The sequence below is a fragment of the Rhodnius prolixus genome, unplaced genomic scaffold (assembly GCF_049639745.1).
Source record: "Rhodnius prolixus isolate KJV_2025 unplaced genomic scaffold, Rpr scaffold_1, whole genome shotgun sequence".
Classification (NCBI taxonomy): Eukaryota; Metazoa; Arthropoda; class Insecta; order Hemiptera; family Reduviidae; genus Rhodnius; species Rhodnius prolixus.
Window position 1 is genome coordinate 4807358 of NW_027411581.1, and position 10832 is coordinate 4818189.

General features: G+C 35.1%; 2 non-coding genes across 2 annotated transcripts; both read left to right on the forward strand.

Annotated features, from left to right (window-relative positions):
- The first annotated feature begins 4081 nt into the window (after nucleotides 1–4081).
- On the forward strand, nucleotides 4082–4200 carry LOC141446411 (5S ribosomal RNA). Its single transcript, XR_012453702.1, has one exon. It is a non-coding gene; the product is annotated as a 5S ribosomal RNA (ribosomal RNA).
- A 299-nt stretch (nucleotides 4201–4499) lies between these two features.
- LOC141446394 (5S ribosomal RNA) lies at nucleotides 4500–4618 on the forward strand. The gene has a single exon (XR_012453690.1). It is a non-coding gene; the product is annotated as a 5S ribosomal RNA (ribosomal RNA).
- The last annotated feature ends 6214 nt before the right edge of the window (nucleotides 4619–10832 follow it).

Here is a 10832-nt window from a genome sequence, read left to right on the forward strand (position 1 = left end):
GTTTTAGATTGACACTAATCACCGCATTAAATTTAATTTAATTTTAGCGCTAAACTTAACCGTCTTTCTGAATATTCTTAGCATTTTTTAAACGAAGTTTGAATCCTTCAGAAAAAGTTTTAAAAAAAAAATCTCACCCTAAGAGTGGTTGGCCAATATAAAGCTAGTTAGTATAGTACTTGCTGTTGGCGAGGGCTATGACAATAGAGGTCTTTATTTTTTTTGCTTCAAACAGCTGATTGTGAAGGTTTAAATTTTTTTTATTTATTTATTTATTTTTTTGGGGTCGTTATTTATAAAGGTGAACTCTGAATTTTTTTTTTAAAAAAAAAAAAAGAGCTGTGGCGTTCCCATGCAGTGCAAATAGACAATCTCCAGCACTGGAAGATGGTGGGGTACCTTCGCGACCTTGTACCACTCACCTGTATAGATCACATCTCCCTCTGCTCATGTGCTCTCATAACTGTAATGAGAAATATGAAGAACTGAGGTCGATCTATCTTTTATGGCCTAGTTTTTATTTTTTATTTTTACTTGCGTAATATTTATTTAAATTTTAATGCGGGTATGAATTTTTTACTTTCTCTAATTCCTAGTAATACAGGAAGCTTGACGAGCTTGTTCAAATTCGGTAAATTAAGTTCACACCGGTAATGGGAACGTGATATGGAAAACTTTCACGCAACTAACAATCTTCTAACTCACAAATTTCCTATAAAATCTGAACATTTTGAGTTATCTCAAAAATCTTTTACTACACTCTAGATTATAGAGTATAAAACATTGCATTGAATTTTTACCTGTGAAATGATAAATGTTTTTTTTTATAGAAAACTTGTGCACGAAATGTATATTTAATAAACTTTCCTCATGCTACAGATGTGGACTTCCGGCTGACCAATTCACACCTTCTTCCCCAAAACTTGAAAATTATTTACTCGATTTTGACCAAATCTTCTTGTAGCATTCTAGGTTAGCACCTAAATAATGTTTGAAATTAATGTTATCTTTCATTTTTTGAGGCCAATCTTTCGAATTCCTCTGAATGACCTCAAAACTGTTACTTCCGGTGGAAATTCAATATTAAAAAATTTGACGCGATCACAATCCTCTTACTTAGTAAATTGAGAGAAAGGAAATAAAAAAAAATGGTGATTAAAAAAATAAAATTAAAAGAATAAGTAAATACAAAAAAAATGAACATTCTCACCAGTATAACGTACTGAGAAACTTAGGCACAGCTTTAGAGGAAGTCAGCACCGCCCAATGGATATTTTTTTTTCTCTCCCAGCTTCCGGAGGGTGAGTAGCGCACCTCACAGAGGGCTGATTGTCCGGTAGTGCTCTCTAGTGGTGCTGTTGGTTTTTTCTACTTCTCTCTCTTTCTATTTATTTTTTTACTTTCCAACAACTTCTTTTTATACAATTTTGCTTCCCACGGCCTAGAGTCGAGATTAAACTGGGTACGTAAAAAAATCGACTATACCTCACCTTCACCTGACCTCTACAGATTTACTAAAGGATTTCTTGGGAAAATGAATTGCGGCTGAGCTGAACCCTATTTTTTTTAACTTTTTTTTTTTTTTAATTTCAAATCTGTTAGAGAAACCCACATGATTTCCTCACGTTACAGACGTGAACTTCCGGCTGATCAATTCACACCATCTACCCAAAACTTGGAAATTATTTAAACTTACATTTAATTGTGTTTAATTATATAAGATATGGAGTCGCCACGGTAGCCGAGCGGTTAGAGGCTAGACCCGCAAAGCTAAGATGTATTACGGTACTAGGCTATACTCCCAGTCTATACCTTTAATGGTTAATATGAGAAATTTACAGTAAAGTATGTTTGCTAGTCGCCACGGTAGCCGAGCGGTTAGAGGCTAGACCCGCAAAGCTAAGATGTATTGCGGTACTAGGCTATATTCCCAGTCTATACCTTTAATGGTTAATATGAGAAATTTATAGTAAAGTATGTTTGCTAGTCGCCACGGTAGCCGAGCGGTTAGAGGCTAGACCCGCAAAGCTAAGATGTATTGCGGTACTAGGCTATACTCCCAGTCTATACCTTTAATGGTTAATATGAGAAATTTATAGTAAAGTATGTTTGCTAGTCGCCACGGTAGCCGAGCGGTTAGAGGCTAGACCCGCAAAGCTAAGATGTATTGCGGTACTAGGCTATACTCCCAGTCTATACCTTTAATGGTTAATATGAGAAATTTATAGTAAAGTATGTTTGCTAGTCGCCACGGTAGCCGAGCGGTTAGAGGCTAGACCCGCAAAGCTAAGATGTATTGCGGTACTAGGCTATACTCCCAGTCTATACCTTTAATGGTTAATATGAGAAATTTTGCAGTAAAGTACATATGTTTGCTAGTCGCCTCCGTCCACGACATCTAATTGGTAGTTGGCCCACCTGAAAAAATAGGCAATTACTTTACTTTATATGAGATGGTTATTATTAAATGGCAGGGATTTGTTCAGCGTTTTTTTAGCGTGCACTGGATTCCAATGCGGAGATTCACGGGTTCGAATCCAGCTTAGAGATTTATCCCTTAAATTTTTTATTCCTAGGAGCCTCTTACACCTCAGTGTCCACTGTGATGGACAGTGTTGCCCGTAACTAGAGAAAACTAGCCGGAAACTAAATTAAGCAATGGCCTCAATTTTTCATTAAAAAAAAAATCAATTATAAAATGAAAATTAATTTTTCTCATTTTCTCACGTCTCTCTAGTAAAAAAAAAAGTCTTGCACACGAGCGGAAATTGCAATTTTGTATTATTTTTTAACCGGAAATACACGAGAGGTGCCCTTAATTGTCATTTTATTCCATGCAATGTCCTGCTTTATCCAAATTTATTAAATATATAAAATTAGAAAAATTAAAGCTACATCACAAACTAGTACATGCGTGATATTCCTGTAATCATACTAATATTTATTATTGTAATTAATTTTTCGTCTGATTAAATTAAAAAAAAGAAAAGAAATGTAGTTATGGTTGAAGTTAATTAAAGTAATAAATTTGTGACCGTTATAGTTCACTTTAGAACGCAACTATTGTTAACTATTGTAGATAGCAAGTCCACGATAGTGTTTAAAACAATTCTAAATATATCATCTTAATTATATAAGCTGTTATAATGAAAGAGACTGTTAATTATAAAAGATCTGAACACACACAAACACACCATTTTCATCCAATACAATTTACGTAAATTATTCTTCATGAAACATTTGTACAGATTGATAGTAAAATTAAATATCATTTGTTCTTCACAATAAATGCTAGTATTGGAGGATGGGGGAATAATGCTTTTGCTATGAAGTTTTGAAGCATCAATCTGATTCAGTGTTACCTGAAGCAGATTCAGAATTTTCCAAAACTTGGTGAAATTGATCTAGCCTGAAAACCATCTATATAGTATGGTTGTACAGTGATGGCGGCTCTATTATTCTATTAGAAGAATAAGACAAAAAATAAAAATCTTTAATATAAAGATAAATATTTAGCAGCAAACATTTTGGAGAGGGGAGAAAAGCAGATGTTCCCGCCTTTTTTTATTTGCTACAAACAAAAACTGTTCGTGGACCAAATGTGGTGATGTCATCAGATAGATTAATTTAATTTTTTTGTATTCGCACTAATTATTGGAGGCAAAAAAAACACAGGAACAACATTCATTTCTTTCTTGGTTATAAGAGTAAAGGCATTTCCGGATTAACAACTGTAAAGACAGTGGTGCCAGATATCCGTGGATGGATCTCACGTCGTATACAATTTGTACATTTTGGATTCTACTCTAAAATTGCCTATTTCATTAATGACAACTATCGGCCATTCCAGGAGAATTACTAAAGTAATATCTTAACTACATATAAAATTAAACGGATCAAAATGTTTTTGAAAATTGAGTTTTTTTTTCATAAACATTTGCACCTGTATTTTGTTTTAATTTTTCTATTTATTTAATTTCAAATCCTTCAATACTTTTAGTACTAGAATCACTGCTGACTCCGCAACAGGACTTCCAATATCACTAACACAATATAATCCACTAGTTTAACAGCGGTAGTCGCCAACGGCCATACCATGTTGAATACACCGGTTCTCGTCCGATCACCGAAGTTAAGCAACATCGGGCGTGGTTAGTACCTGGATGGGTGACCGCCTGGGAACACCGCGTGCTGTTGGCATTTTTTTTTGTTTTTTATTTTTTGTAGACATGTAGTGACACGGAGAAAATATAGATATAACTATAAATGTTCACTTCCTTTTAACCCGTAAAAGAATGTTTTGCAATTTCTCAGGAGAATTTAACGGTGTAGACTCAGAGGGGATCTATCCAGATCAACCAAAGATTCAATTTGTCACCTGGATCGGCTCTACTTTCATCACTTTTAGAGGAGAATCACCAATATATCAATAACTGTAGGCTCCATCACAGTACGTCACCGCTTACACAATTTAATCCGCTAGTTTCATAGGAGCTGTCGCCAACGGCCATACCACGTTGAATACACCGGTTCTCGTCCGATCACCGAAGTTAAGCAACATCGGGCGTGGTTAGTACCTGGATGGGTGACCGCCTGGGAACACCGCGTGCTGTTGGCACTCTTTTTCTTTTATCTATAAATTTGAGTGATGCTGTCCACACACTTTTTTTTACATCTTTTCACTTCTTCGATGTGGGTGGGGGTTTAGGCTTTCCTCTAATGTGCCATTACTGTTTATTTGTACTGGCTAACCACTATTGTACAATATTTATAAGAATTAAATTGCGGCACTGAATTTCCAAAGTTGATGAAAAATCAAACTGTTCTTGAAAGTGCCAATTTACGGAACAGAATTTTCCGTATTTTACAATAAGATTTTTTTTGTTTTCTCGCAAACTCCTCTTAGATTCAAAAACATATGATTCTACAAATTTTACTGGCATCATTTTTTCAGAACGTTCAGAGTCGTGGGGAAATTCGTGAGTTATGACCTTGCACTTAGATGCAGTTATAACTCGTAGATTCTTAGCATGACACGCTCATAGTCAACTTAGAAAGCTTCTGGACTTTAACCGTTCCCTTCAACTCCTTCTCAATTTTTGCCAATAAGGTGCTTGATTAACATCATTTTTTTTGGGGGGGGAAAAATTCTTTGAAAAAAAAAATGGGATTAGATTTTTTAGCATGTTGCGCGGACAATAGAGTGGGGAAAAAAAAATCCCCTTTTTTTTATATTATAAGAAGGGCCTAAGCCACCTGACCTTTCATTTAAACACACCGGACGTACATAGTACAAAAGGGCCCCTTGTGACTATTTAACAAAAAGAAGAGAATTACCTGAGTTGGCCCTCCTCTCTACTAACATAGGCCTATAGTTTCAATCATTCCTTAGCCCTTACACACTCTGTCCCTCAGATTCGGTCTGCCCTACCCCACAGGTTCGGTTTTTTGTAAGGTAAGAAAGAAGGAACAACCGTCATCTCCGGGTCCCAGTGGATAACTACCCCAGGGTGTGCGAACTCTCTCTTACTCTACAATCTTCGAAGTTCTTTTTTTATTTAAAAAGAAAAATCTGTTACCTCTCCCCCCCCTATATAGTGCGTTTTTTTCCCTCCTTCGTCTTTAGTACCCCTATTCATCCTCACACCCTTAGTGTTCTTTTTTTTTAAAAAAAAAGAACTGGGAGCAAGAAGGGATGCTGTGTGAGAGAGATGCAGCTTTGACCCTTTGCAGCTTCTAGATCATCCTTCATACCACTATTTCTCTCTCTGTCTCTCTCTCTCTGAAGGTATACAAGGGACTGTAGTTTGAGAACTTGGTAGCCATCTGTTTTTTTAAGGGCTGGCGTAAAAGGGTCGCCTGCATTGCTTTGCGATAGTGAGACAAGCTGGGATGCTGTGATTCCATCATTAAACGTGGACTGTTCATCTTTGCTTTTCTGGGGGGAAAAAAAGTTACTGAATTTGAATCGAAAGACATGTGTACAGAATTTGAAGATGTGAAGACTCACAAGACTTGCAACTATTCTCATGGTCATAACTCATTAATATGAATTCTTATATCACTTAAAGAGAAATTTATCCATATCCTTTCACAAAAGTCACCTATAATCTAATTTCTGAAGAAAAAAATCCACTAAAACTTGTAGATATATGTGTTCGTAATCACTATAAAAAAGTATGACTGCGAGGAAATCTTAAAATAAGGAAAATTCTTTTCGAAAAAGTGGCAAAGCTTCCGTTCAGCTGATTTCCTTCATATTTTTGTAAATTCAGTGTTACATATGATTCTGATTAATACTAAACAGGTGGTAAGTCAGTACAATGAACAGTAATGGCACTTTAGTGGAACACCTTAGTACTACTCTCTTCCCAAAAGTGCCAGAATAACAGAAATTTCCTGAGAAAAATGTTTTAAATAAATGGTTTAGATCTAAATATTTTGTAAATCACATTTAAGAAAAATCGTTCCACCCATTTTAGAGAAAATTATTTATAAAAATATATGTAATAATAAATAGTGGCTAATCGCCACTGTAGCCGAGCAGTTAGAGGCTAGGCCCGCAAAGCTAAGACGTATTGCGGTACTAGGCTATATTCCCAGTCTATACCTTTAATGGTTAATATGAGAAATTTTGCAGTAAAGTATGTTTGCTAGTCGCCTCCGTCCACGACACCTAATTTGGTAGTTGGAAGCAAAGCCTGTCTGAAAAAATAGGCATTACTTTATTATTATTATTATTATTATTAGGCACCACGATAGCCGAGCGGTTAGAGGCTAGACCCGCAAAGTTGAGATGTTTTGCGGTACTAGGCTTTAATGGTTAATATGAGAAATTTACAAGTAACGTATGTTTCCTAGTCGCCTCTGTCCAAGACACCTAATTTGGTAGTTGGAAGTAAAGCCCGCATGAAAAAATAGGCAATTACTTTACTTTTTTTAAATGATAAATAGTAAAGTGACCCCTCCTGTTAACCTAATTTAGACTAAAACCTAATTGTTACATTGCCTTTTGGCATCTGAACTAAATATTAAATTTGAATTTTCTAATTCTTTTTTTTGTTTTTAAGTTAAAATTGATACATACCAATTTTTCGAATTTAAGGGGACCTCAAAAGGGATATTTTTGATGAAAACTCAAAATTGAAAATGTGCATAATTACAAACAACATCGCACAAAATTTGCAGCGTAAAAAAAAAAATTAGAAAATAATTAAAAAGAATCATAGAATATATTTTTACCAATTTTTTGTATTAAAGAGTTGAAGACATCCCGCAAGAAAAGCGTATTATATTTACTTAATAAATTAACCAATGCAGAAGTAATTATTGTGTTAAAAAAAACAGCTGTTTATCAGCTGATCTATTCATACAAAAAGTGTAATTAATTTATTAAAACTGTACTAATTAATTATAAATCTTGTACTGATTTTTTTGTTTTTGAAGTTAATTATTCAAATGTATATCTATTAAAAATTAATATTAATACAAAAGAAGAGAACAAAAAATAAAATTAAGGTTATCTGAAACAAAAGTGGACTAATAGCTACTTTCTAGATTACATGCGCTCTCTCAAGTGAGAGCTTTAATAATTAATTACAAAGCTAAAGACACAGACTGACCTTTTTGCTAGTTCGCTCTCGTCAATTAGACTTATAATTGTAATGGTTTTTATTTTATTTTTTATTTTTTTTAATAATACACCCTTGGTGGGAACTGGGCAACGGATAACCTTCATTATCTCACATGTTAAAATTAAAAGTGTTAACTAAAAAAATAATAATGGAGTAAGTCGTAAATATACTTGAGATTATATTTTCACAACTTTATGATTAGTTTTAAAGTAAAAATAAAAAGTAAAGTAATGGCTATTTTTACAGGTAGGCTTTACCTCCAACTACCAAATTAGGTGTTCGTGGACGAAGGCGACTAGCAAACATACTTTACTATAAATTTATCATAATAACCATTAAAGGTATAGACTGGGAATATAGCCTAGTACCGCAATACATCTTAGCATTGCGGGTCTAGCCTTTAAGCGCTCGGCTACCGTGGCGACTAGCAAACATACTTTACTATAAATTTCTCATATTAACCATTAAAGGTACAGACTGGGAATATAGCCTAGTACCGCAATACACCTTAGCATTGCGGGTCCAGCCTCTAACCGCTCGGCTATCGTGGCGACTAGCAAACTTACTTTACTATAAATTTCTCATATTAACCATTAAAGGTATGCACCGGGGAATATAGCCTAGTACCGCAATACATCTCAGCTTTGCGGGTCTAGCTTCCAACCGCTCGGCTACCGTGGCGACTAGCAAACATACTTTACTATAAATTTCTCATATTAACCATTAAAGGTATAATCTGGGAATATAGCCTAGGACCGCAATACATCTTAGCTTTGCGGGTCTAGCCTTTAAGCGCTCGGCTACCGTGGCGACTAGCAAACATACTTTACTATAAATTTATCATAATAACCATTAAAGGTATAGACTGGGAATATAGCCTAGTACCGCAATACATCTTAGCATTGCGGGTCTAGCCTTCAAGCGCTCGGCTACCGTGGCGACTAGCAAACATACTTTACTATAAATTTCTCATATTAACCATTAAAGGTACAGACTGGGAATATAGCCTAGTACCGCTATACACCTTAGCATTGCGGGTCCAGCCTCTAACCGCTCGGCTATCGTGGCGACTAGCAAACATACTTTAATGTAAATTTCTCATATTAACCATTAAAGGTATAATCTGGGAATATAGCCTAGTACCGCAATACATCTTAGCTTTGCGGGTCTAGCCTCTAACCGCTCGGCTACCGTGGTGCATATGATTAGCTTATAATTTTTACGAATTTACGAGTCTATTATTGATTTTTTAATGGTATTTCTGCTTTCTGTTTGTGATAGACATTAATTTAATAGATTTGACTGATTAAAATAAGTAAAATAATTAGAAAATTTTACAGGATAGTAAAATGACCTCTCACAAATTGGGAAACACACATTGAAAATCCCCTCCAATTCTCACACCAGAGAATAAAGAGCCTGCAAACGTAGTTGATGTGAGCAACTGGTTGGCTTTAGTGAACCCACCGGCGAACACATGATTGGTTTCCACAATTTATCTTCAATGATAGATTTTCCTTCCACTCCACTCCATCTACCAGAAGGAAGGGAAAGTAAGATAAATGTTCACTGAATCAATAAAACGTGAAATTTTGAAATATAAAAAACTAATAATTGATAAATAAAAATTATATTCTAATTTTTATTGATTGTATCGCCTAATTTGGTTGAATTAGGTGTGAGATACAGGTTATTTTATTTAAGTATTTATTTTTTCATCACTTTCATTGGTGATTGCTCTTTTCGAGATATATCTGAAAGCGCTAGTGTTCTTGTGGTTGAAAGGTCGCCACATTGCTAGAGTGTTAGGCCCCAGAACGATAGTTCCTGTAGGCCATGATTACCTAAGTCTTAATGTTTTTTTCTTTTTTGGCTTCCTTGTCTTTCTCGCTCTTTCCGCTCTCTCTCTCTCTCTCACATACACATCCAAATCTATTGCCAACATATCTCCCGCCTCGAACAGGATCTTGCGCTGCCATCATAATTGCGTAAATGTTAGCAGATTGCCTTTTCCTCTTTCATACTAACAGCTTTTAACTCTATGTCTTGGACTCGTTTCTACTCATGGTCAAAGACAGGAAGACTTTTGTTTGGTGCCTCACTGATTGTCTTTTAAAAAAATGTCATTTTTTTTAAAGGGAAAACAAAGAATCAAATTAACAGAAATTAAGTTTTATGAGGGAAGCGATAAGCTGATTGGTTAGCGAATACTGGATGCCAACGCGGAGATCAGAGGTTCGAATCCAGCTGCTGACCCTTAGATTTTCTCTTCCTAGGAGCTTCTTACAGCTCACTGTCTGAAATTCTATAAATATATTAACAAAAATATGGTACGAATAATTTACATAAGTTTTTTTTTGTAAATAAACGTAAATAAAAAAAGGCAAGAGGGAGATGCAACTTGGTCAAAGCTCTAAGACACTGATGGCGAATCTATGACCCGCGGGTCAGACACTGACCCGCGCAAGCTTTTTCACTGACCACCACAATTGCTAGGCAACCATTTGTTTGTTTACGCGGGTTGATTTAGATTTTCTAATTGTGTGGATAATTTATATTCTGTTTGATTTTTTTTTCAATTACTCATTGACACAAAAGAAATTTAAATGCTATCTATAACCTTTAGTTTGATCATTACAGTTCTAAATCACTTTTGTAGTATTTGAAATAAAGCAAAAGTGTTTACAAAAATATCAAATAAAATGTGTAATTTTACTCATATTTTGTTTGTTACAAAAAAAAATCGACAACCCAAAGCCAAATAACCATATTTAGATTTTTCTTCAGATAAAATACACACTTGAGGATTTTGTTCAGTTATGTTTTGTAAAAAGAGACTTCCATAACCACTTGTTTCGTCCCGTTTTACCCGTTAAGCCAACTGAATTTCTAAAGATAATGTAAGTTTTGAAAATATTCAGTTTTACATTTTTAAACTTAACTCTTGCGCAAATGAGCATTAGTGACCCAAGAGCTAGTACTAACAAAAAGAAAATTTGACCCACGTCTCAAAAAGGTTCGCCATCCCTGCGAGGCCCCCAAAATGATTCTCTGGCTCCTTGGGGGCGTTTAGATTAAGAACCATTAAAGAGAAAGTCATCTTCATCACAGAACTACTACAGCATCATAACTTAAGACCTGAGAACTGTTTAAATATCATTCACTCACACACACAGACAGACAAATTTCTATTCCTTT